This window comes from Panicum virgatum, chromosome 6N (assembly GCF_016808335.1).
Source record: "Panicum virgatum strain AP13 chromosome 6N, P.virgatum_v5, whole genome shotgun sequence".
Classification (NCBI taxonomy): Eukaryota; Viridiplantae; Streptophyta; class Magnoliopsida; order Poales; family Poaceae; genus Panicum; species Panicum virgatum.
Genome location: NC_053150.1, coordinates 32,166,686 through 32,194,207, shown reverse-complemented (window position 1 = coordinate 32,194,207; position 27,522 = coordinate 32,166,686). Strand labels below are relative to the sequence as shown.

The 27,522-nt window shown below is 44.5% G+C and overlaps 1 long non-coding RNA gene and 2 pseudogenes across 3 annotated transcripts; 2 read left to right on the top strand and 1 right to left on the bottom strand.

Annotated features, from left to right (window-relative positions):
• The first annotated feature begins 7,501 nt into the window (after nucleotides 1-7,501).
• On the top strand, nucleotides 7,502-9,662 carry LOC120678071 (annotated as a pseudogene).
• A 7,674-nt stretch (nucleotides 9,663-17,336) lies between these two features.
• Nucleotides 17,337-19,567, top strand: LOC120680023. 3 transcript variants are annotated; one of them, XR_005677435.1, is made up of 4 exons: nucleotides 17,337-18,042; nucleotides 18,690-18,765; nucleotides 18,964-19,099; nucleotides 19,362-19,565. It is a non-coding gene; the product is annotated as an uncharacterized LOC120680023 (long non-coding RNA). The 3 variants fall into 3 exon arrangements; XR_005677434.1 differs by lacking the exon at nucleotides 17,337-18,042 and adding an exon at nucleotides 18,049-18,429 and having other exon boundaries at nucleotides 18,492-18,765; nucleotides 19,362-19,567; XR_005677433.1 differs by lacking the exon at nucleotides 17,337-18,042 and having other exon boundaries at nucleotides 18,059-18,765; nucleotides 19,362-19,567.
• A 662-nt stretch (nucleotides 19,568-20,229) lies between these two features.
• LOC120678070 lies at nucleotides 20,230-21,452 on the bottom strand (annotated as a pseudogene).
• Between the last annotated feature and the right edge of the window lie 6,070 nt (nucleotides 21,453-27,522).

Here is a 27,522-nt window from a genome sequence, read left to right as displayed (position 1 = left end):
GAAGGAATTTTACAAAAATTTATCACATTGAGGAAACCTATACAAATTTCTATGGCACTGAAGGAATTGGCTCCTAGATGATAATAGCTCCTCAAGGAGCGGGATTCATGGGGTAGGCTAGTTTACGGTCGACCGTAGAGAGGAGTTTTTTATGGTCGATCTTCCGACCATTTCTTTTTTAGTAATTTTTTTGTTATTTTCTGATAAAAAATTTAGAAATTTTTTGGAGAGATAGAAAAAATTTGAATGAGAAAGTTTTACAAAATAAAATGAAAATTTTGAAGAGTAAAAAAGCTGGGGTTAAAAAAATATTTAATCACAAAAATAGAAAAAAAGAAAAAAGAAAATCTACAGGGGAGCTCGCCATAGCATCACCCTCCCCGTCGCTGGCCTCGCCGTTCGCCAGCCCACCGCGGCGCTTAGCTGAAATGGAACGAGAGGAAGGGTGGGGGGAGAGGAAGGAAAAGAGATGGGCTGAGTGGTAAGATCGACCGTAAAATAAGAAGGGAAAATTCGATTCATGCCACCACAACTCCGTGAAATTGGGTGTCATGTTGAAAATCATGCCACTCAATGGCGTGATTTTCAACATGAGATCCAATTTCAAGAAATTGGAGTGGCATGGATCCAACTGACCCAAATAAGAAAGTTTCGGTAGATTCATCATTGGAGTATTCATGCGTGCTTCTGGATTTTGAATATAGGATCATGATGAGAGCATGTCATGGTTGAGATGATGGAGCGTTCGCGTTATACATGAGACCTGTACGAGCCATGCAAAATTGCTTCCCTTTCTCCGTCTTCTTGAGGGTTACAAAACTTTAATAGAAAGCGAGTGTTCAATAGTCCTCCGTTTGGGACGCGAGACATAAGGCTGTGTTTGGAAGTTGGCTTTGAGTTTGAGGAATTGCATTGGATTATGAATGCCAAAGCTGACTGGAAATGAAAATGGATTACAATGCCAATGCTGCTGTTTGGATGCATATGTAATGGGTAGCTGGAATCAAGGGTAGCAACCAATTCCAATTCTTGTTTGGATGCACAAACCTATGAATTGTATACCTCAAAGAGTTTGAATAAGATATCATGCTGTACATGAAAATTTAGTTTCCATAACTTTTACGTATATGATGTAATGTTTATAAAAATATATTGTGACAGTAATATTAAAATAGCAAAAAAATTCTGAAAATAATTAAAAACAGTACGTATATCATGAGAAAATAAGAGAAAAATAATGACAACATTAATATAGCACCAGCCATTATACAGACAAAAACATGACAACAATAATCCAAGTTTGTCACAAGAACCGTACAGATAACATATCACAACAGATAGTTTTTGTCTATCACAACAGATAGTTTTGGTCCATCACAACATGAAACACCTACTTAGGATAACAAGTTCTTAAGCCCTAAATAATACAACACATAGTTTTTGTCCATCACAACATGAAACACCTACTTAGGATAACAAGTTGTAAAGCTCTAAATAATAACCACCATACAGGACCACCCTCAATTGCCATTCTTTTAGTTCAACAACAAGAGTCATTCCTTCCTCATGTCCATGGGGAGTTCCAGGAGCGCTTGGAATAAGTGTTCATTAAGGATGAACTTCCATAAGATTTTAGCAAGCAATCGAGTTAGTTAAGAAGCAAATAAAAGAAATAAAATACCAAGACAAAGAGCCGTACCCTTAGGCACAACAAATCCATCTTGGCGACTCATTGCATCATGTAGCACTCTACCGTCACAAGCTGAGCCCTCCCAGCCAGGTAATACATACAAGAATTTCATGTTCCAATCAACCACACCTAGCATGTTAGTGCTGATCTGTTGCTTTCTGTTCCTATACCTCCCTTGGTCAGCCACAGGCATACACACATCTACATGACACCCATCCAGTGCTCCAAGTGCATTGCCAAACCACTTCCATTTGTAATCATCAGGTGGTTGAATAGAATGATCAGGAAGCTTAATGAACTCCGCACTTCGAGATAGAATAGCAGTGAACACATCAGAAAAGTGCCTACTGATAGTCTCTAAAGAACGCTTGTAATCTGAACGAAGCAACCTCAATTTTAGATCATGTCCAACTACTAGCAAGAACATAGCAACCTTTTCTTCCACACTAACATATACACTGTCACGCAGACCACACCTTTCAAGCAATATGGCACACAAATCATGGAAGTTTCTTTTAGTCAAACGCAACTTATCGTAGCATGTAACATCAGACCGGTCATACATCTCCTTAAGCAAATACTTCCTATAATTGTGCAACTGCTCATCACTGCTAAAGCACCCTACACCCATTGGTGCCCTATGTGAACTAAGATATGCAAACCCAAGAACCACTGACTCAAAGTATAGTTTTGTCAACACAATCCTTCTCTTCTTTCTTCTTTCATTTTCTTCAGTTATATAAGAAATCAACTCGAGATCTGACATAGTATAGCTACAATGCACACACACACTGTTCATAAATATTATGACATACAACAAAGACACAACAATTAGGCATCACATACCTTCAATAGTCTAGACCAGCAACCCAACGCTGAATTAACCTGAAATTTCAAAGAAAACAGAGTTTTAGGGTTTCATGTCTGCTGCAAATGAGTGCTAGAGATGAGGAAGGGGGCAATGGGGAGGCGACATGGATCTGCAGGGATGGGAGACTAGGCAAACATCCAAGGGGAAGGAAGGCGCCATGGATCGATCTGAACTGGCTGCACAAAAATCGATCCGGGAAACACAGGGGAGATTGGGAGAGAGATGGTCTACCAAGAAGAAGGGGAAATGACGGAGGTTTGCTGGACGAGGGCTGGAGGACAGGTACCTGCGGCGGAGGGGACGGCGGCGGCGGTGGCGCCCTCCCGAGGTGGCCGTCCGCCCAGCGCCTGTTAACGCCCGCCAGAGGAAGCCGCGGAGGGGGCAGCGTCGGCGTTTTCTTTTTTTTGGTCGCGAACCGGTACGCGGGGAAATGGGGGAATTAAGATGCCGAGCAATGCGGGGTGGGAGGTCTCCGAATTGTGGGCGGGCACCCACGCACTAGCCCAATATTTCGCGGCATTGGAGGGAGGTTTCCGGCTATCAATGCGGAAGCCGTCCAAACACGTGAATTGCGGCGTGTACGATTCCAATTCACGATTCCGGCCTTCAATTCCTACTTCCAAACGCAGCCTAAGGGTATTTGCATGACTTTTAGGACAAGCCGGCTCACACACAGGCAAGAAAGGGATCAAGAATAAATTGTGCCTTATGTATGTCCACTGGAGTGATCTAATGTAAATGTCAATTTTCGACTCATTATATTCAATTATTCAAAACACTTGCAATTCAAATTTGATTTATCCACGAGAAATTCGTTTACTAAAATAAATTGATTGAATATAGCAAAAGAACCAAGAAAATTCCAAAACTTAACATATAGTAGCACGTATAGTACGTAGATAGAAGAAAAAGTTTGGAGTGGTGAATAAAAATTTTTTTAAACACTTTGCCGTGTGCTTAGGATAAGGCATACAACAAAGACATAAAACACACGTCCTATATTTTGATTTGCCGAGTGCCAGTTGAAGCACACGGCAAACTTAACGGCTACACAACTACCGTTCCTGGATCTGCTGTTTGTCGTGTGCCAGACGTTAGGCACACGACAAACAGGGGAGTTTGCTGTGTGTTTGCAATGGCACACGACAAACCTGTCATATTTGTCCTGTGTCTCATGTTTACCGTGTGTTAGTTCTCATAGCATACGGTAATGTTGGGTTTGCCGTGTGCTCAGAGTTTACCGTGTGTATTTTGGCCGGCACACGGCAAAAAACTAGTTTGCCGTGTACCCAAAATTATGCACACAACAAAGTGTGCGGCGCATGACATATAACCTGTTTCTGGTAGTGCCAGCCTGCTATATGGGGGGTTTACGATTCAGGTAGGCAGCCTTCGAGCTTAGGACCTGGACAATCCTCTGATCAGTAACCTATTTGTTGGCGTTGAATGTTGAAGCTTTCGAAACTACTAATCATCTCAAACAAAGGTTTGGTCCTTGATATAGTCATCTCCAATAAAGGTTTGGTCTACCATACCCCATGCTTAGGGCCGGCCCTGACTTTTTGGTGGTCCGGTGCGGAAAAAAATGGAGTCCCCTCATTCACCATAAAAATACAAGAAGTTAAATAGGCAATCGGGTATGATAAGCAAGCGGCTAATAGGTGATCTGCAGACTGTGGCGGCATCTCGCGAGGAAGTAAAGTAGGCATTGAGGTGTGTGAAACGAACCGCGTTTCCAAAAGAAGAACCCGACTCCCTATATCGTCGTGATAGTCCCTGGATCAGTAGCTATTACATACAGAACTCATTTTAATTATATATCACAGGCATACCTCTCGATACAAGTCATTACATGGGTTTAATTATACATAATCCAGAGGATTTGCGGTATGATAATCAGAGCACAAGCCCCTTGGGCTAAATGATTTACAAGCAGAATTCGGAAGCGGTAGTTAGTCATCTAGGCATCCTTCATCTTCCGGCATTAGTCCTCCACAGGCAAACTTGAGCGTAGCTCGACCTGTCCATAGCGTCCTTCATCGTCGTCCAGCTTGATCGTCGAAACAAAATCGGATCCTGCATCAACCAAACTATCCCCAAGGACGGGATAGGTTCACGTCACCATCCAAATGCAGCTTTAAGTGGAATGCACGGATATAAAAAGTAGCCAAGGTTAAGGCGAGGGTTTTCCTATTTAACAGCAGCAAGTTCATATCATCAGCCAATTCTCCCGACGTGGGCCATTCCGGCATCCCGGACTCCCAGTCAACTCACACCTTCCTGACTAAGCATAACCCATCAAGATCCTACCAAGTCGGTACGAGAACTCCCTCTCCTCGCACCTCTACTGCTATCCAAGAAGGCCAGTAGACTAGAGGGAGGTTGAAATATCTAGTAACACTAACTAATGGAAGCAATGGAAAAGTAGGATCGTACATGACCGAGTACGCGGCTATACATATATTTTTCACTCTGCAGACGTTGTACACCTAGACCCACTTGAATCGAAACAAGCCGGAATCAAACCAACTTACGACGAGACAATGGTCTACTGAGAATGAGAACTAGTAGCCATGGTACCATCCTGTTTTCCCGGATCTGGGCGCGTCCTCCTGCAAGAGGTCACCCCGGGACTGTGAAGCCTAACTTGCGACTCGAGGAATGCGAGGTCAGCACCTCCTCCCCTACACTGATACCCTATCCCCCTACAGGCTTGGTACCCAACTTGCTAGCTTCGGACCATATCCTTCCGCATAGAGGCTAAGTGGTGTGCATGTTTACATAGTCCCACCAATCATAGTTACCCCAACCGGTTCCTTATATGCCGAGGCGAGCATCTTTGTCACGTCTGCGTATTCATCACACGGTCTGCGGTGGGCACCTATTACATGTATCGCCCCACAACTCCTCCTCCGCCACATCTTCCCGAAGGAAACACGCACCCACCACAGGTGGTCCGCCGGATGTGCCATTGCACTTCCTTGGTCCATAGGGCGTGCCCAACACACGCCCCTAGCCCCTGATCCGAGGATTAGGTTAAATCGCTCCCCCCCCCCCCCCCCGCCGCCGCTAAAGTCCTAGTCACCAACTCCTCTAAGGTGGATCTCCACTCACGCCAAGACTATCATTGCATATCCCCACACAAACACATGCAAAGCATCTCAACAATTCAACATGGTATAATAGGAGTTCAAGGAATTTAGGTAAAAGTAGGTCTTGCAGGTTCATCTTATCAACAGTTTTAAAGCGATTGCAATTCTAGCAAGCAATGCCTACTGGGAATTCAAATCATAGATGGGCATGAACCTGGCGTGTCTTTGTAGTCCTTCTGGGCCTCCGAGGTCTTCTGGGGCATGTTTGATAGGGTGGCCTGTGGGCTCGACTGCGCTCCTGGGAGCCCATCCACGCGTTTGACTCCACTTTCCCGTCCCTCGGCTTGGCCTGCGAGGGCCAAAAGCGCCACCTTTGCCTGGCTCCACACCTATGAGAAAATATCTCGTAGCTGGGGAGCTTGGCTCTGTGCGGCGCATGGCAGTGGCAATTCGGGCGGTGGCGGGTGGCTCGCACTGGAACGGTGAAACTTCCTCGCGCCAACTCTCCGCGGTGAAATCCATGGCATATAAAGGGAAGCCACCTCCCTATCGCCGTCTCCCCTCTCCCCTCTCCCCTCTCCCTCACTCCACTCCTGTGAGATGCCAACTAGGGTTTGGTGGTGGTGCGGTGAGCAGTGGTTCTTCCCCGGCGGGCTTCCTCTTCGTTCCCCGCCGCAGTTCGGCTTGTACTCATCGACGCACCTGCTCCCTCTTTGGGACTCCAGGTGGCGCGCTTCTTCTTCCTCGATGGTGGCGGTGCCTAGGGTTTGCTACAGATTGGATCTGCTTCCCCTTCTTCCTGGTCTTCGTGTTCCTGTGCCTCCACCGAGCACCCCAAGGTGAAATGGACACCAAATCCTTCTCCTTTCCCTCTAGCCCTGATGCTTGGGTTAAGATTTTGCGATTTACTTGATGTCTTAAGTTTCTCTAGTTCATGGTCTTGTTGTGGTCGATGATGTTGTCAAGTGCACTGGTTCATGGTTTTCCTGTGGTCGATGATGTAGTCCAGGGCATTGGGAGGCTTGTTAAATCAAGCAGTCGTGCACATTAATTTTTTTAAGCTTACATCTCCATGTTGATGCTAACCAAGCCTGTCTAAATCTAGATGTTCTTTGAATTAACATGTATGTAGATGGATGTTTCTGCTAAGAATCGTGCCATAATGGTTAGGCAAGCTATTGGGATGATAGTTTGCATGGTGTCTGTTGTTGTGTCTACACTGAAAAGAGTAAGGGATGAACCTGAATCTGAGCCTGACTTAAAGCCTATCCCTCTTTTGTATGACCTTAGAAGTGATGCTGAGCACCATAGACAAAGAACCCTACAGGCCATCTACCATTCCACAGATGTAGAATGTGTGTCTGTGTTAAGGATGAGGAGAATGCCCTTTTTTTCTTTGTGCAACCTTTTTAGAACTAGGGGGCTGCTCTAGGACAATGCAGGTGCTTCTATTGAGGAACAGGTTGCAATGTTCCTTCATGTAGTGGGGCACAATCAGAGGTTTAGGGTGGTGCACCAATCCTTTAGGAGGTCCATTGAGACAGTCCATAGGCACTTTCACCATGTTTTGTATGCTGTTGGTGAGCTTAGAAATGACATGATCAAGCATCCATCTACCACCACCAATGCAAAAATCCTTGGGAGCCACAGATGGAACCCATACTTGTAGGTAAGCACCCATTAATCACATTGTGGGAAAACTACTGCACAATGCCTTGTTCTAATGAAACATGCATTGGTTTCTAGGACTGTGTTGGTGCAATAGATGGCACCCATGTGTTGGCCAGAGTGCCTAGACGCATTCAGCAACCATTCAGGGGTAGGCACAAAGACACCACACAAAATCTCATGGCTGCAGTGGGCTTTGACATGAAGTTCACCTATGTTCTAGCTGGTTGGGAGGGTTTAGCACATGATGCCCTCATACTTGCAGATACAATTGAGAGAAATGATGGTTTTGTTGTACCTGAAGGTAACTGGTCTACATTTGAAATAAACATGTACATTGTCCTTATCCAGATTAGTGGCCTTAGGTTGTCTTTTGTGTCCTTGTAGGTAAATTCTACCTTGTAGATGCAGGGTATGGTTGCCGCACTGGTTTCCTTCCTCCCTACAGGGGGCTAGGTATCATTTGTCATAGTATGGCCCAAGAAACCGACCAACCAATGCAAGGGAGTTGTTCAACCTGAGGCACTCCTCACTTAGGGTAACAATTGAGAGGGCCTTTGGGGCACTCAAGAACATGTTCAGAATCCTAGACAACAAGCCCTTCCACCGTTACAAAACATAGGTGAAGCTTGTCCTAGCTTGTTGCATCCTGCACAACTGGATCCTAGGCTATGGGGTAGATGAAGTTGTCTAGTTCACTGAATAATGGGTGCCACCTTTGGAGCATGACACTCAACCTGTTGATGGCATTTTAACCCAAGACTCTCAAGCCATGGCAGCTAGGAGAGATGCAATTTGCAGTGCAATGTGGGATGGGAGGGGTACTCATAGGACTTGATTAATGTTACTTAATTCTTTTTAATATCTAGTTTGTTGGCCCTGGCTGGAATACTTGGATTTGTGATGCTGATGTAATAATATTTGGACATAACTGAGACTCATATTTGATATTATGTGTGCTATTTGGCTTTTATGCTATTGTCTTGTCTCTTCATATGACCTCATGTTGTTGTGATTATTATGATGGCTCCTGCTTTGTTGTGTTGAGGATGCTAGTGATCGGGATGGGTATGTCCAGGTGCACTTTGATGAGGCTCCTCCTGTTGCTCCCCCACCAGCGGCTCCTGTAGCCGCTGGACCTCCTCTAGCTCCCCCACTAGCAGCACCTGCAGCTGCTGCACCTCCTGATACTCCCCCACCAGCAGCTGCTGCAGCTGCTGGACCCATGAGGTGGAACAATGCTTTATCTGGATTTGTCATAAGGAAGATGGCACAGCTTGTGAGTGATGGTAGTAGGCCAGACAAGGTTTTCAAGGATAAGATGTGAACCTAGTGGCCAAACAGTTGAGAGAGTTCACTGGTGATATTGTTATCCCCACTCAGGTGTATAACCACTTCAGGAAGTGGAGGTAGAAGTGGGCAAAGGTCTCTAAGCTCAAAGATTTTAGTGGGGCTCTTTGGGACAATGACAACAGTGCAATCATGCTAGATTCTGAGCACTACAGTAACCACATCAAGGTAGAATGGTACTCTTATTCTTTTTAATTAGGTTCCAGTCAAACTGTTTATGACCCTTAGCTTGTAACCCTTGTGCAGGACCACCCTAAGGATGCTGAGTTCCTTAACTATCCCATTAGGTTTTACACTGAGATGGAGGCAATCTTTGGCCATGCAATGGCCACTGGGAAGTATGTTGTAGGTTCTGGTGAGGCACTACGGCAAAACCAAGATGACAGTGTGGTAGCAAAGATTGAGGGCACTTCATTCAAGACTGCTAGTGACTACCCATCTAGCCATGACATACCCAGCAGTAGGGCTGGAAAAAAAGCTCGTTAAGCTGGCTCGGTGGCTCGTTTCAAAATTGCTCCGATTAAGTTCGTTCTTTTTTTAAAATAAAGATTAGTTGATTTGGAACAAAAGTCAATTTTGGCAGGCTCGGCTCGGCTCGGCTCGTTATGCTCGATTTGAAATTGCATATCAAACAACGCGGGAGACTATAATAAATACGAATATATTGATTTCGAAGAAAGCTCGAAAAAAGTCGAGGCTCGGCTCGATTCCACCCCTACCCAGCAGCAGCAAGTCCACCGAGGTCTTGACCCATTCAACAGTTGGTGGTAAGAGGAAGAGGGGAGCATTCACTGAGGATGAGAAGCTCCTGCTCACTAACATGTCTAATGCAGTGAACAATGTGGCTAATGCCCTTAGGGAGACTGGACCAGCCCATGTTGATGCTAACCTGTACCTAGCTGTGATGGAGTGCCCTGGGTTTAGTGAGGAGGCACTGATAGTAGCCTACACCTACTTGCTGGACAATAAGGCCCAAGGCTCTTTGGCTTAGGACCTTGCTAGCCAAGAACTATTACCTGTAGTTTTGTTCCAGTGCTGGCGTAAATGGAACTTAATGGGGTTGACTATAGAGATGTATAATTCCTCCAATCTCCTCTTTTGACTACAGTTGACACTAGACTGTAGGATCTTGTGGAGGTAGTTTGGCTAACTTCCTGCTGTCCTTTTGGGGTTTTATTTTGCTAAGAGGGTGGCTAACTATTTGATCTAGTTAGTTGGATGCAAACATTTCAGGACAACTTGGTATTGTAAGACTATTTGTAGCCTTGTTGGCTACATTCAGACTTTATTGCAATCATGTTTCATTTTCTATGATTTTCATTATGTTCCATTGTTGTCATTGTCTTGGTGGACCAAGAGGGATTTTAAATGGCCTATGATGAAAACATGTACATGAGGTGGCTGCTTTTTCATGGTGATTTGTTAATGTTTGCTTTTTCTGTTGGGATTTGCTTCTTATCGGTTGTTTGTTCATGTTTGGTTTTTCTGTTGCTAGCAGTCACCAATGAATGTAACCTAAACTGTGCACCACCATATCACAAAGCTGAGGCCACCTTTAATTACCAAATCATGATGCAAATCTGTTACAAGCTTAGGCCACATTTTTTCCTTGTTCTCTCTTACAAGCTGTACATGTCACTTGGGAAAGCTGGGATCATTGTAAAACATGTTAATTGTTGGAGGATTATTATTGAGTTGTGATAATTCATTTGTGATCATGTATGAGAAATATTCGGTTTTCATACTTCATTTATTCATTTGTGATTATTATTCAGTGGTGAGCATGTTTGCCTTGTTCATCTATGTGTGATATATGTGTGATGCTGCTGGTTGCCTAGCCTAGCCGGCCACCAAACAGCACCCAGTCTGGGCAGTTGCTGGCGGTTGGGCTACTGGCCGGGCTCCCAGGTGTGCTCCAAACACAGCCACAAAGCAGCCCAGGCCGCGTTGGGCCAGTGGACCAAACAAGGAGAGGTGGCCCGTGTCCTCTAGGCTCTGGCTGGCCACGGCCTGGATGTTGGGCCGAGCTGGCCACGACCACGTTTCCAAACACGCCCTTGATCGTTCGGGACGTCGGTCAGCTCCTCAACAACAAGGTCCTATTTGTAATTACGTATAGATGCAGGGGCTAAAGTGTGAAAGTGCACAAAAGTATCCAAATAAGACCCAAATCACACCAAAACCTACACTAACGGGAAGATCATGATTTTAGAAGAATTATGAAACTGGTTTCATATTTTTTATTGGTCCGGTTGATTTATTATGAATTTTTGAAGTTTAAATCAATTTTTGAAATTAATAAATGATTTTTGGAAAAAGTAAAATCCACAGGCCGACATGTGGCAGCCTCTGGGCATGCCACGTGTCATGCTGACGCCAGCATGATGTCAGCAGGGGGTCGGTCTTGCTGACATCAGCATGGTCAATGTTGACATCAGTGTTGACTGGTCAACATTGACAAGTCAACTGTCAGCAGGGTTAGCGGGCCCACATGTCGGTCTCACAGTGTCACTGACGTCCGGGGCCCATGTGTCAGCTGGGAAAAGAAAAAGAAATGGAAAAAGGATTCTAGGGGTTACTAGGCTCGGGGTTAGCAGGCCGGCTCGACTCGCCCCAAGAGCCATCGACTCGGCTTGGCGGATCGGCTCGGTCTGGCACCGGTTCAGGCTAGCTTGTGCTGATCCACGGGCCAAGGAAATGGACTGTGGCTTCAGCTTGGTCTGGCTCCAATGGTGCCATTGGGCCATTGCGCAATTTTCCTCTCTTCTCTTTCTTCTTTCCTTCTCTTCTGACTGACAGCTCAGGTCCACCTGGCGGCTCCTCCCTCTCGCTGACGAACTGGTTCCACATGTCGGTGGCGGTTGGACCTGCTGCGGCTCCCTCCAGATCTGGTGCGGCTTCGGCTCGTGTGTGCGTGCATGTGGTTGTGCGGGTGTGAGTTTGGACAGGAGCACAAGGTGCTCGACGGAATGCCGTCGAGGCCAGTGCGCGACACAACTGCGACATCGCGAGGCGTGTGCGATGGACAGGACCGAGGTGAGGCCACGGCGCTCGCTGGCGGCAGGTCAAACGACGGCGATGGGCCAGCGACTGCGTGCTGAGGCCAAGACTTGGCCTTGGGGCTCGGCAATGAGAACCTTCACACGCGCGGAGCTCCGACGGTTCGGAACCGCGGTGGTGGATATGAAACGCTACGGCGACGAGAAAACCTGGCGGCAGCGGTGGGTGGCTACAGCGAAGCACGACCTTGGTCTCAGCTATGAATCACCGATACTTCAAAATGGGTGTCGTACCCGTATCCGATACGGCCCGATACGGCGATACGCCCCGATACACGTATCGAAAAGTATCGGGAAATTATGATTTAAAAATAAAAGATTTAATTTCCGATACTCCGTCCGATACTTCCCGATACTCCGTCCGATACTTTTGGGCCAATAACACCTTATTTGAAAGAGCATCAGGACCCATCAACGTAGGCCCATCAAGGTTGTACTAATCATTTAGCTATTTCTAGTTGAACTTGAACATTTGCTACATGTGTTGGCCCTTTAAAAATATAATGTTTATTATCTATTTCGTTCTCAAGAATTATTTGATAATTTATGTTTGTAAAAATATATATACATGTCGTATCGGCGTATCCTTATTTTTTGAAAATCGCCGTATCATCGTATCGCCGTACCCGTACCCGTATCTGTATCGGCGTATCACGTATCGGTGATACTTAGGGTCTTAGTTTGGACGCGCGTGCGTGTGAGCTTTCCTTTCAATCCGAGGCGGCGGCGGCCGTGGAAGGGGCAAAGGGGAGTTAGGGTTTTGCGCGGCGGCTGCGTGGGACCTTATAGGCGGCTAGGGCGAGCGATGGGTGCGCTGGTCATGTAGAGGAGAGACCGGGTCGCGCGGGCGGAGGCGGCCTCTACGGGTCGCGTGAGCGGAGGCGGCAAAGGGAGTTGTGCTTATGGCATGGCGGTGGTCGTGTATGTGCAAAAAGCGCACGCAGAGCGTTCGGAAAAATGCCGTAGTGGCATTCTCGTGCGCCACGACGCGGCATCGCGACAACCGCAAACAGGGCATGCAGCATGGCGAGGTCAAGACAGCGGCGAGTGAAAGGTTTAGCCTTTCGGCCGTGTGAGGGTGGTTGTGTGCGCGCGCATGCCGAGCACAGCCATGGCAAGGCCATGGCGCGGCCGGACAGCGGCGACGACGTCGGCTCCTGCAAGCGAAAGGGTAGGATGGGGTTCTAGGGCCGGCCTACGGAAGGATCATCGGCGAGACGCCGGTCAGCACGACAGGGAGTTGGGGACTGGTTTTGGCAGCGCTCACCGATCAGCTCGGAGACGTGCAGACTTGAGGAAGGGACTTGTTAAATTATTTATAGCTAGTTACACTTGCACACAAAAAGTTTTGGAAAACCCGCATTTTTTGGTCTTATAACATTCCGTAAAAATATGGAATGTTACAGCGTGCAACTGGGCAGACGGTGTAAGAGTTATCCATTTGGTCTTCCTCTCTATTAGGTTACTCTCTATGTAAATTTGCAACAGGGCTTTGTTTGCACTTGCGATTTTTTTTAATCCCAATGCAGCTCGTTTCGTTATTCATCCAATAGGGCAGAGATGTCACACTCAACAATACCGATTACAAATTCTGGGAGAGGATCATGCCGAATACATGGATGATTCCGTTCCTTTCAACACCTAAACAAGCTAACTTATAAGCATAAGTGTTATTTTTGACTTGATAGGTCTCATAGCATAATAATTTTTGGAGGCTCCTAATTTTTGGAGGCCCGGTGCGGTCGCACCGCCCACACTGCCTCAGGGCCGCCGGCCCTGGCCATGCTCTACAACAAGGAGTGCAAGTTTTTGTTTGCTATTGGCTCGAGACAAATAAAACTCACATAACGATTTATCCGGATTTCATAGGAAGAAAAGTCAATAAATGTGAACGAACTACGACATTGACTTAATAGAACCAGAAATTGACCCAACGCATCTTGGGCCACCGCGGAGTAGTAGTGTGACCTATTACTATCAAAGATATATATAACTTGCCATGTCACGCCCCCTGGTGTTGTGACAAGACACAAGAGATTGCCATGCCACGCCATGCCATGCATGAGAGCCTTGGTGTGATAGCCTCATATCCCATACGCCAAGGCTGATGACGTGGTTTCTATTAGGGTATTAGGCAGCTCCGAATATGGTTGATTTAGGATTGATTGTAATTCTGAGATATCCTTCCTTATCTCTAGAAGAGGCTACTTATCTTCCAAACCATGTATTTCTATATATTCGCCCTAGAGGCTCAATGCAATACATCGACCATATCATACGCATCCTACTCCCTTACACGGTATCACGATTCCGGGTTCTAACCGAGGGTTCAGGCTTCCGCTGCCCCGCGCCGCCCATGGGGAGATCGATCCCAATCTCCGCCGGGTGCAGCGCCCATATAGGATGGGCGCCCGATCCATCTGATCTGTCGCGCCGTCGTGGTCAATAAACAGCAGAAGGACCTACCTCTTCCCTGGTCACCACATGGCGGCGCCGCTCGACGTCCCCGTCGGGTACCACATCGCCATGGGGCCGCCACTGGGCCTACATGCCTCCGCGTCGTCGTCCTCCTCGGCTCCACATCTGGATCAGCCCGCCCATGCCGCGCATCAGGCTAGGCGCCCCACCTCCTACCAGCACTGCCGCACCGCTCCCCCAGAGCTAGCGCGCGTGCCCTGTGCGGCTGCAGAGGATCACCGTGGGGATGTCAAGCCACTGTGCCATCGGGGCCGGCGGGCTGCCACACCGCCAATCAACGTCAACACTGGGCCGTAGCGCTGCCGCCGCCCTCCCACACCGGTCCTCTCCAACGCGCCGCAGCGGCCTGCTTCCCCTCTTCTCTCGGCACCACGCCACTGTTCGCAAGGTCGCGGCTATGGGGGCGGCCTCTGGGGGTCGTCGGGCTGCTGCACGGCCGGAGCAGAGGAGCCCTTCGGGTTGCAATTTCCCCGGTCAAGTTCCCTGTTGGTGTTTATTATGCCCAATAGAATATATATTCTGCAAGCGCACAGAATCACCACTGTAGAACTTCACCTTGGAGTATTCAGGGTATCATATTTTTCTTTAGGAAAGCACTATGGTAAAGAGTATCATAAATCGAATGATTACCGTACTAGCTTAATCAACCAACTAACTAGACGGGAGTAAACTAGATATGTGGATAGGATAGATGGCCAGTCAATGACCGAGTGACACAAGAAGGCTCAACTCCTTAGAAAGGTAGCAGTTGGGAGGACAACGAGCGAGATAAGACACATGATACACATGTAAACTATCGAGCTAGCCTCTCTAGATCAGACTAAACATCTAACTAATCTTCGGGAAAGTAGGGCTTACTTCGGTGGCTGGAAGAGGAAGGACTTCAGAAAGGGATGAGAGGGGAGTCCAACGGCAACCTGCACTACTGCTTTGAAAACACCCGAATGTGGTGGACTGCAAGGGACGGACAGGGTTGTCACCACCTGCCGCCTACCACAACGGTTCTGTGGGGTAGAACACACTTTCTAGCTAACACTAACCTCAGACACCATGTCTGCACTCCGTATTAGGATTTCTCTCGAGGCCTTCGAGAGAAATCCCTCTCAACCTAGAGAACTAACTTGAGTTACTCTAGTCTGGGCGAGAAAACCCATAAGATAAGATCCCGAAAATTAGAAAGATAACTTAGCCTAAGCTGAAGGTAAAACTTCCACGCTCGAGCTGAACACTCAGAGTCGAAAAGATAAAAAAATGCGGAAAGTAAAGCTGACTCAGATAAGTAAAGAAGATAACTTATATTTATAAAATCAAAAGAAAGATACAAGAGCTATACCATACTTCTGATGACTCCGGAATCCCGAGCAAGCTCGACTCGACTCTAACTCCCAAACTACTAACCTACTCTAGAAGGTGAAGTAAAGAGAGAAGAGCTCCAATGGTGTGTGTTACAAGTGATGGATGGGGGTCCTATTTATAGTCTTCCAGGGTCGGTTCTTGGCCGGTAAAGCATGTGGCGTCAGTTGTAAGTAGGTATGGAGGTTGAGCTTGTCTTCCACACGAAGCCTGAGCATTAGTCGCTGCAAAGTGGGGCCGGCTAGCCTTCCCTAGGCCGACCGGCCTGGGGATCCTGCCAAGTGGCCACCGACCTTTGGGCAGTGGCTCTGATTTGCTTCTGGAGGCGGTTGACAGTTGCTTGATATCTACGCATGCACGTGCTAGGCCGGCCGGCCTCCCTCTGGCACGTCTCGGCCCTCCGTTGCGCTGACGATACACTTGTACGCTTGTGATCTTGTTTGGGTGGTGGATAGATGACTTGGACACGAGTTTGCTCTGAGTTGTGGGTCCTTTAATCCTTGTGCAAGCCTTTGGATCCACTTGATCAAACCGACATCCAATCCATGGCTTGGAGGCATTGTGGGTGTGTCACATTGCCCCTGGATCAAAGACGTGGCACTATCTTCAGAGGTGCCAGGCCGCCCGGCCTAGGAGAGGCCGGTCGGCCTGGGTTTTTGCCCAAATTTATCCATTTTTCATGCACTTGCTCCTGAATCATAATTCATCCAAAACATGTGGAACTCGTTAGAACTAAAAAAAATATGAATGGAACTTAGTGTAAAGATCAATTTATTCCCGAGAAGTTGACGGCTAGAATGTGAAATAATGGCCGTCAACACCCCCCAAGCTTAAACTTTTGCTCGTCCTCGAGCAAACCTTAAACTGAGGCTCGGTGGATTAGGAGTTGCGTCAATGTTCACACCCTGCAGGTACCTTGTGCACAGCATATTACTCTTCCCGTATGTACTGTGAATAAGTTGGCTCATACCTAAATTGAAAGTAGAAAAAAATATGTTTTTTCACAAAAATTGGTAATGTAAGTTCATATTTTCTAATGATATGGTGAAAATAAGGTTGTGTCCAAATTTGAAGTGCATACGAGTTCAAAAATATGAAGAGGTATTCAAATCTCAAAGTTTTGACTTGAATTACAGGATATTGTGTGAGAGATGTATCCATTATAACAATGTATATTTCAAACATCATAATTTTTTTTTTAAAAAATTATGTCAAGATTATACATTCATAAAATGATTCTATAACAATTTACATAATTTTTCAGTGAAGTTTTAGGTATTATTATCATTATTTTATTACAAGGTTGCAAATAGAAGTTTGAATTATACCTAGCAAACATTTAAAATTTTCTTCCATTTTTAAGATATGAGCTATAATTAAACGGATATACTGAAATATATTTTTTCGGGATTTTTTAGATATTATTTAAGATACTTGTGGTTCAAATAGTAATTACTTTCATAAAGCATGCAAATTTCATTTAAATGGTAGAAAATACCAAATCTGTTCGAAAATTCTTGAAACTCCTACAAAAAAGATTATATGTAGTGTATTATATATATAAAATATATTGGTATATATAAGATAATTATTTTTATATATTATTTACAATGGTGCAATAAAATGGGAAAAAAAGAAATTGTTAGGTATGGGCTGTTTGTAGCTCAGCCTACTTGGCCCAATTATTTCTGACCATCCATTTTCGATCCAACAGCTGTAATCATGATCACATAGTATAAAATCAGTTGAAACCCTAAATCCTCACATCCATTCCCCCTCCCCTCACCTTGCGCCGCGCCGCGCTCCCTCACCTCCCGAGTACCCCGCGCCTGCACCTCCAAAGATCTGGCAGTGGCGACGGATCTCCACCTCCCCTGGCGACTACGGATCTCCACCCCACATCCCCAGGCGGCCGAATTGGGCTGCTGTGTGTGCAGAGCATCCCGGACGCGCGGCCGGGGGCAGGAGCGCCGGCGTGGTGGCCGCCGCGCTGCGGCGGTGGCAGGCGCAGGACGTCCTAGAGCGGTTGGGCTCCACGCTGCTCGCTAGGGCATCGGTGCTCTCCCTGCCGGCGATCCAAGCTGGTGTGGCGGGGGCCAGGCCAACACCACGCAACGCCGCATGCGGGCCCGCATCGACTAGCAGTCCCACCTGCGGACTCAGCGCGCGGCCGCGCGCGCATGGTCGACGCGGACCAAGTCGCCGCCGTCGTGTCTTCTACCCGCGCGGGTGGGGAAAGGGGAGGCCATCGGCACTCGGCCTGCTCCGCTTTCGGAAGGAGGACGCCGATGCCTGTCACGCTGCGCTCAACCTAACCTCATTTGCCTCTCCTTCCTTTTCTGAGGAGCCGCGAAACCCTTATGGGGACTCTGACTGCATATTCTCGTGATCTCATTGCTGCTGGTGGTAGGTCGTGGTGCTATAGCAGGGGCGTGGAGGGCAGGCAAGAGAACTGAGGTGACGGCATGTTGGCAGCGTTAGGTTAGTTTCTCTCTTCTTTACTTCGTCCTCTGAATAGCCTACCAGATGTAGAAATTTTTTAGCAATCCATTTTATCTGAGTTTGCAATTACCTCGTCTGACACACAAGACAAAGAAGATGCTCACAGAGAAGGCAACACAAATGCTCCAGAAATTAACTGTATTTTCTCACCACATAATAAAACTTCTCAATGGTGCGAAAATGTGATACTGACTTCTGTGATTTGTGAATACAATTTTGGACCTGTTAAACCAAGTTAGCTACTGCTTAGTACACACGTTTCTTGCTAAAAAGTAATGGGAGCTAGCACTTTTTGCATATCTAATGGTGATAGTTCAAGTGCATTTCATTTTATGAAATATTGAATCACACTTTTCTTTCAAGAAAGTGACTTAGCTCAGGATACTAAGCCTATTTCTTCTTTAGCTCCTTTTCATGGCGCTAAGAAGCAGCGTTAAAATCTTAGTGCATTCCTGCATAAGGACCTACATAGTCTTCTATGTTTAAATTCAAATCATTTCTATGTTTATTTTAATAATCTATGCCCACACCTCATGAACTGTGTGCTAACCTTTTTTCAATGTGTATGCTGATGTCTGACAATAAGTTGTTTCTTTTTCCAAAAAATGGTCTTTCTCCGTGTGCAGATCAGGAGGGAACAGCTCATCAGTTCTGACTTCTGAGAAGCTCAAGTAGCTCCTAATGGTACACAGTTAACATTAGGTACTTGTATGTGTGCATTCTCTGTTCAAGGAAATTGTTCTGCCAAGCCTTAAAATTGCTAGGAATAGAGTGTTCCTCATAGTTGCTTAACCAAGTTCTCTGATTTAGGTGTGCGTCCTCTGACCTATCAGTTATCTGCATCATGATTGAATGGTTTTCTTTTAGTTACTTGTCTAAGTTTTTTTATGGATTGTACAGCTGCAGCCAGAAGAAAAAGAGAGGTGCATGGGCAGTTGATCCGGATAAAGATAACATGTTGATGCTGTTGTCCATCTCAAACAAAATAGGAGATTATGATGATGATGCTTCTACCATGTTCTCGACGAGTGTTCAGGTGAATTGAACTCCTAAGGGATTTTTTCTGATTAGTTGAGCTTTCAGTTTTATTCCTTTGCATGTTTCAGCAGTGATAGGAATTCGATCCATCTTTGCACAGATGGTACATATATTTTTTTTTCTTCGAGTGCTTCTAGTGTCAGAGTGCTTCCATGTTTTCTTATCCTGCAGAATACTTAAAAAAATCTGCTAGTTTCAGTATTTTCCATCACAAATATTGCCTTCTGATTAATATTTGGCAATGTGCTCTTCCATGTTAGGATGAAACGGAACAAGGAACAAGTAATGCGAAGACATGGGAAATTCGAGGCAAATATTGGAACCTTTGCTATTTTTGTTTCTAGTGTATTGCTTTTGATGCAAGATGACAGCATGTAACTTGCTATTTTTATGTGCTTCTCAATGTAAATATGAGATATTCTATTTGATTTGATGTTGTGGTAAATGAGCTGAAAATTTTAGTATATCTTCTAGACTAAAATGGCTATTCTATTAAAAGGGTTGAAAATTGGGCCCAATTTGATGATCAGTTCAAAATTGGGTTGCAAAAAATGGCCCTAGCTCTAAAATGGGCCTATTAACAAATGGGCTGCTAACGCATTATCCATGTCAGCTGCCACATGAGCACCACTTTCCAGGCCAGCAGCCATGTCAATTTAGACTGACCTCACCAGCCTCCCGCAGAAGCGTCGAGAGGGTGAGGTGGCAGGCGGGCGGGCGGAGGTGGCGGGGCCGGGGACGGGCCACGTGTGCGGTGGCGTGGGGGATTGCGGCGGCTGGGGGGGACTGATGAGGTCAGCCTTACACATCATTATTGCCATCCACATCATTGCCATGACATCAGCCACATCATTTTTTATGTCATCAATGTGTGACGTGGCAAATGATTTCGTGACAAAAATTATACTGTTTGTGACGTTTATTTTCATCACAAAAATTGGGTTTGGGTTGGGCTTTGGGGGCCCGGGAGAATTCTATGACGGTTTCAAAACGTCATGGATCAAGCAATTCGTGACAAAAATTTAAGAAACGTCACGAGGTGTGATCTGTGACGCTCAATACATGACGCAATTCGAGATCGTTATAGATACTGTTTTATGACGGGTTTTTAATGATCTATGACGAAATTTAATCGTTATGGATCAACAGATTTTTTTGTAGTGTAGGCCGGTCCTCTGCATTTAATTTTACACATGATGCTGCAAGTAAGCAGATTTCCTGGACTTCTTTGCCTCCCTCCTCTATGATTTGTGGATCTAGTATTTGTACCAGATTCTGCTCAGCAAGCAACTTGACAAAATGGGAAATAAGGCCATCTCCATCCAATAAATATGAAAAAAGGTTTCTTTCTGGTTAGCAATTCTACAACAATGACGCCAAAGCTATATACATCACTTTTCTCGGTGAGGCGACCTGTATAAAAGTACATAGGGTCCAAGTATCCTATTGTTCCCTGAACCATTGTTGTTAATCCTGTTTTATCCATTGGTATGTACCTTGAAGCTCTCCTATTGTTCCCTGAACCATTGTTGTTAATCCTGTTTTATCCATTGGTATGTACCTTGAAGCTCCAAAATCCGACACCTTCGATGTCATAGTATCATCAAGAAGTATGTTACTAGACTTGATATTTCTGTGTATTATTGGAATTGAAACTGACGAGTGAAGATAGGCAAGAGCCCTAGCAATTTCTGTTGCAACCCTTAACCTAGTTACCCACGGTAGTGACTTGGGCCCTTCAACCTGGAGATGATCGTAAAGGATTCCATTAGAAATAAACTCATAGATCAACAATGGGACTTCTGTCTCTAGGCAACATCCAAGAAGGTTCACGACATTCCTATGATTGATTTGTGAGAGAATGGCTACTTCATTTATGAACTCATCTATTTCTTTCTGGACTGTTATCTTGGACTTCTTGATGGCTACAACGTGGAGGTCTGATAAGATTCCTTTGTATACAGTACCATGCCCACCACCTCCAAGTTCACGGGTTTTGTCAAAGTTGTTTGTTGCCTTTGCAAGCTCATCTATTGGTATGATCATCCTTTCTGCAATGTCTGCCCTTGGGGATACTAATTGTTGTAATAGTTGTCCACGATTTGCTTGAAAAACTTCTGTTTCAATATCATCTGCCTCTTATGTTTAAACCTTTGGGCCACAAAGATTACACCAAAAACCAGAATCATAAATCCTGCTGCACTTCCAACTCCTATACCGATGCTTATTCCTGTAGAAGTGTGTAGGTAATACGGATATTTCTCACTCAATAACCAGAAATTGAAGTCAATGGAAATTAATATTCTTACCAAAGCCCTTAATAATATTTTTGGAAGGAAATTAAATGGAATTCAAGCTACGAGTACATAGCCATGGTTGAAGGGGCACAATTTGTGTAAGTAGTACATACTAGAGTTTTAGCAACTCTATAAGTTCTAGTCTATAAACTTTGTGTATATTTTTCTAATAAAGCCAAAAAAAACTTTTTTCGGTAAGCAAAAAGTCCATTCATGTATGCAGGTATTAATGAAGTCTACTCATCATCATACAAGGTTTTGTTCACTTTTGCCAAAGGAGAAAGATCCATCAGGCGTGCTGTGCATTGTAGACAACTACTATGCAAATTTTTGCTCAACATGGCTGGAGGTTTAGCATTATTTAGTCCTTGTGTTTGGAAAGAACTATTCGTATCCCTTTTGCTCCACAGCTATTGTAATAATGAATGAACACAATTAAGCATGCTTGGCTATGTCTTATTTCAACATCGAAAAACAGACCCTCATCAAGTAAATAAAATCTTGTAATCCTATTTTAAGTATGCTAAATTACTAATATATACTGCACTCCCCTACAGTATTTCTCTAAATAGCAAGTACGTAAAAGGAATAATGGTCGGAAGAAATAAAGTGAGTGCTGAAGACTATAGTCGTCTAAATCAGATCAATGTAAGAACAAATAATGGAACACTAATCCACCAAAGTCTCACATTGAAGTTGAAGTAGATGAAATGTCTTCACCTGTAGCTGAAGACTTGACGCAGCCATCTCTGATGGTATTGGCATTTATGCCCTCCAATTGTGTTGATACATTGGCCGAAGCATCCATGGTCTTGTGGCTCCTCACACTCATTGATATCTGTCAAAGGATTTTAGTTATTTCAACACACCTTATAGTTCACTAAATATTCATGATAACAAATACAATACCCTCACTACTACAAAAACGTTGATTTGTCCCGGTTGGGAAACCCCTGTTGTCCCGGTTTCCCAACGGGAACGCCAGTCCGGGACAAAAGGGGGTGCCTTGTTGTCCCGAGTCTGGCAACCGAGACAAAAGAAGACCTTTTGTCCCGGTTGGTAACACCAACCGGGACAAAAGGTGCTGCCAGCGCCCACGTGGCTGGCGCACCCTTTTGTCCCCGTTGGTGTTACCAACCGGGACAAAAGGTCCTTTTTTTTCCTGTTTTCCTTTTCTCAATTCTTTTTTTATTTCAATTATACTTTTTTATTTCAATTAAACTTATGTATTGGAATTCAGTGTGTATGATCTCCACTAATATATACATAGTTACTTATATAATATTTGTCCTATATAGTTTTCATATATAAATTAATTCACTTATATATATATATATGTATACACATATCTATACATGTGAATTCCTTTACATATGAAAATGTCTAGGACCAATATTATATACATATACACACACACACACATATTATTGGAGTGCTTATATATATAATACATACATACTCATAAATAGAAATTTAATAAATACACACACATATATATTTACATAGGTATATTCGTTCTTAATTACATATATACGCGTATATTATTATATTTGCTGTGATTGTCAATATTAGATAGTCCATCATAGTAGAATTCGCCTTTTGGATCGAGGACTTGCTCAACAATAAATCCGGACAATTGTTTTTGAATCGCCATAATCTTTTCCTCCGGTATGAGTTTATCGCGAATCTCCTCGACCTATGGAAAAAGGGGATAATTAATTTCGACTAATTAAAATACGAGTTTAAATATTAACAAGTTTTTTACTTACTTCCTCCTCCCAATTTGTCCAGCCCTTTGGAGGACCTACCAGACCATGGATGTTCTCGCATACATAGTATGCGCATAATACAGTGCTTTGTTTCTGTCTCATACACTTTAAGAGAGAAGAAATTATCAGGTATTTACATGAATATATAATAAAACTAATGAATCGTGCAACGAATCATCCAAGTGCGTACCGCAAAATCTGTCTTGATCTTCAATTCCTTGTCAAATTTTCCTGGATGATTTTTAGCGAATTCTTTCCAAATCCTGTGCATGATTAGAATAATTATAGTCAAGTAACAAAGTGATTCAAATTATCGGTCATCGATGGAGTAGTGGTAGAATTACTTTTTCATCATGTTAAGAATATTTTCATATTGTTCTGGAGGTCTCCTCAATGAGTCCATAACCACGAGTAGGCTCTTCTCGGGAATTATGACAATTAGGACCCAGTGTTCACTGCAAGATTATACAGAGGCAGTTCTTGGTAGTTAAGGTTTAAACAATTCGATTACAGAATAGAAAGAGTTAGACGGAAGGAATCACTCACGCAAAGTTGTAAGGAAACAATATCATTTGCTTGTTGTGATGAACGCTTATGTACTTGAACAAGTTTTGGTATAGCTCATCGGCAGTGTCGTGTAGAATCCTCCAGTTACAAGTAATTGGGTCGATAAAGCCGAGGTGAGAGTATCCCTTTCTCCTGCAAGTTTGTATCTCCATTCTACATGATACCGAATAAATCAAGAGATCAGTATGTTGAGATCATGCAAAACAATATGTAAGGAGAGTAAAATACTTACAGAACCCACAAGCCGACCATAGAGATGTCGAGGGCCTCCTGATGGAATAGTTGGTAAATTTCTTCCCAGTTTATCCATATAATGGCCTCCCCCCGTATGAAATTGTCATCTTTAATCTTTGTGCCCTGAATGAAGATGCAATCGGCCATCGCACGCATGTAGTGCTGGTGCAGCTTATACATTTGTGTTGGAAGCACGGACATTACTTCGGGGGGTACAAGAGATTTGCCGATCTCATACGTCCATTTGGAGACCACATCGGCCTTTGGAATATCTTCTCCCCCTGCAATGTGAGCCGCCATCAGGATTGATTCTTTCAAAAATGTAACAAAGTCTTGTTCTTGAGTCGTCTGTCCCACTACAAGAGGCTCTATTGATTGTTTCTTTTGGGCTCCGAGCTGTGGAACGTCGGACGACGACGACTTTGATTGTCTCTTCTTTTTCTCAGTAATTTTGATAATTGTGCGTTCGTAGTCTGAAGGAGGGTCTCTCGGAATGAATTTTCTCTTATTTGCTTCGCACATTCCCTTAAAAAATTTCAAATATATCGGATTTATCACTTTCTCGGGCTCCGGCTTCGGCTTCAGCTTGAAGTGCTCTTTAACTCTTTCTTGAGTTATCCGATGACATTCTTCAAGGCTCATGTCCTAGGGTTTAATAGGAGCCTCCTTGGTTTTCTTCTCCTTTTCCTTGACCTTTCAGGCCAGTTCATGGTCGCAGGTTGGATGCCTCTGTCAAGCAGATCCTGCTCCATCTTCTCCCATTTGGGTATTGCAAGCTTGTAGCCTCCTTGGTCTAGAGTGTGATGGTACACTTTCTTCGAGGCATTGTCTTTGGCCTTCTGCACCTTCTGAAGTCCAAGCTCTGAAGACTTGTTTTCCACAAATGCATCCCAGTGACCCCTGAGCTTTTCGAGCTCGCCGGTAAATACGGGTGTGGTCCCGGTCTTGATATATTTCTTCGTCAACATTTTCTTGAATGATTGCAGCTGTTCGGCCATCTTACTCAGGGTCCAGCGCTTGTATATCTCTTCGGACTCAGCTGGAACCGTGAAGTTTTTCTTAAGCTCCCGCCAGCACTATTCTTTTTCTCTTTTGGGTACCGCATCCCGTTCCTCGCTTGGATTGGAAGCTTTCCAGAGCCTGAAGCTGATCGGGATGTGGTCCCTGACAATACATCCGGATTGTCTTATGGATTTTTTGGCGGCAGCTTCTGGAGCGATCGGTTCGCCATCTGGACCAACTTCCGATATAATGAACCGCCCTTCCGGTTTTTTTGTCGGGCCTCGCTTCGTCTTTTTCTGCTGCGACGATGATCCAGATGGCTATAAAAAAACATTCATAGTATTCATATAGATTCAGATGAAAATATGATTTTCACTACAAATAAGTATATTTATGATATGTACATTAGCACTTTGTTCACCAGCAGCGTCATCCTGAATAGATGGTGGCTCAATTCCATCACCGGACATATTCAAATATATGTCGGTATTGCTGCCATCATCAGCTTCTTCAGGGACATCTCCTTGACCTTCGCCAATCATATTCAACAGGAACTATTTGTCTTCCGCGTCTGTGTGTCGCGGGTCCATCGTAACTAAAATATGAATACAAACAAAACCCTTAAAAAAATTCTCTAAAAAATGTACATATTTGCGAGGATTGGATCAAAATTCGTTTACATGGACGAGGTCGAGAAGGGGACTACATTTGGATCGGACTACGTTTACATGGACGTTTAGATGGCAAATACTCTAACCATTTCCAAGCGGTAACGAGAAGGGGACTACGTTCGGTAACGGTTTGAGTATTGAACGAGTGAGCGACCGAGTGAGTGAGTGTGTGTGTATGTGATTGAGTGAGCGTCGGTGAGAAGGAGAGAGCATCGGTGAATATAAAGAAGTAATATAAATGACACCTTTCAATTAAGAATAAAGAATACATGTAATTAAAGTCTTTCAATGACATAATTAAATAATAAATACATGATAAATTAAAGTCTATGACTGACATATGTAAATAATGAATACAAGATAATTAAAGTCTTTGAATGACATAATTAAATAATAAATACATTATACACTCTCTAATTCTCTAATACATTATACACTCTATTTAAATAATTAAAAGCATTTCCTTCTCTATTTCTCTCTAAATTCTCCATAATTCTCACTATATCTAATAACTAAATTCTAGATAATATCAAATAATGGAAACCTTATACCTTAATTAAATTCAACAAAAATATCTCTATAATTAAAACCAACGCAAAAGGGGTTGAGGCACACGACGGCCGGCCCAACGGAGGCGGGGCCGGAGCGGGCCAGGGGAGGCACGCACAAGGTGGAGGACACGGCGGCGAACCTCACCGGCGACTCCAAAGGGGTGGAACAGCGGCGTGGAGGCGGCCCGACGGCACTCGGGCAGCGGATCGAGCTCGGGCGCGCGACGCTCGGGGACAGGGGAGCTCGGCACCGACGGCGCGATGGGGCGGCGGAGCTCGGGCGGCTGTGGTCGGTGGCGCTCGGGGACGGCGGCGAGCAGGAGGCGCGGTGGGAGCAGGGGACGACGGCGGCGCGACGCAGATCAAGAAAACCACCAAGTGTTGGGGAAGGGGGAGGAAGAAGGAAGATATAGGGGTGGGGGCCTTTTGTCCCGGATAGAGCCACGACCCGGGACAAAAGGCCCTTTTGTCCCGGGTGGTGGCTTCACCCGGGACAAAAGGCCCCCCCTTTTGTTCCGGGTGAATCCACCACCCGGGACAAAAGGGCATTTTGTCCCGGGTCGTGGCTCCACCCGGGACAAAAGGTATTTTTGGGCGGGCCGGGAAAATGCCCAGTCCGCGGCCCACCTTTAGTCCCGGGTGGGTCTACCACCCGGGACAAAAGGGGCCCGTTTTCCCTCATTCCCGCCAAATCTTATGTTTGTTTTTGTTTCTTTTTACTTCTCTTTTAAAATAGGCTTTCATTTGTTAATTCAGTAAATAAATTTTGATTCCAAAAATTATGGAACAAAATTTCTTATCTCTATATAAACTTGATACACGCAACAAAAATAATTAATTTTCATTCAAGTGATTGGGTCAACGAAATATCTAATTTTTTTGAAATTATATTTGTTATTTTGACCATGCAAAAATATATTAGGTGAACAAATTTTTTCAAATTGTTGCTTTTCGACAGAAAGTGGATTCTATCACGATATTAATGTTTAAAAAATAAATTTTACATAAAATTAAGTAATTTCATGATATTAATGAGTAGTGTGTGAGTTTGAGAGATAGTGTATGTGTTAGTGAGAGAGTATAGTGTGTTAATGTGAATGTAATTTCATGAAATAAATAAAATTAGTTCAGTAATCCAATATTGAATGAAAATTATAATTGAGTCTGGTAATTAAGTGAAATATATAAAAAATGATATATATAACACATAAAGTATAATTGTACAGTACATATATAATAAAAGTATTCGAATTGCGATTACGTTTTTATACAATAATATAAAATGATTCAAGTACATGAAGGATTAGCGGTAACAGACTTTCTCTTCACA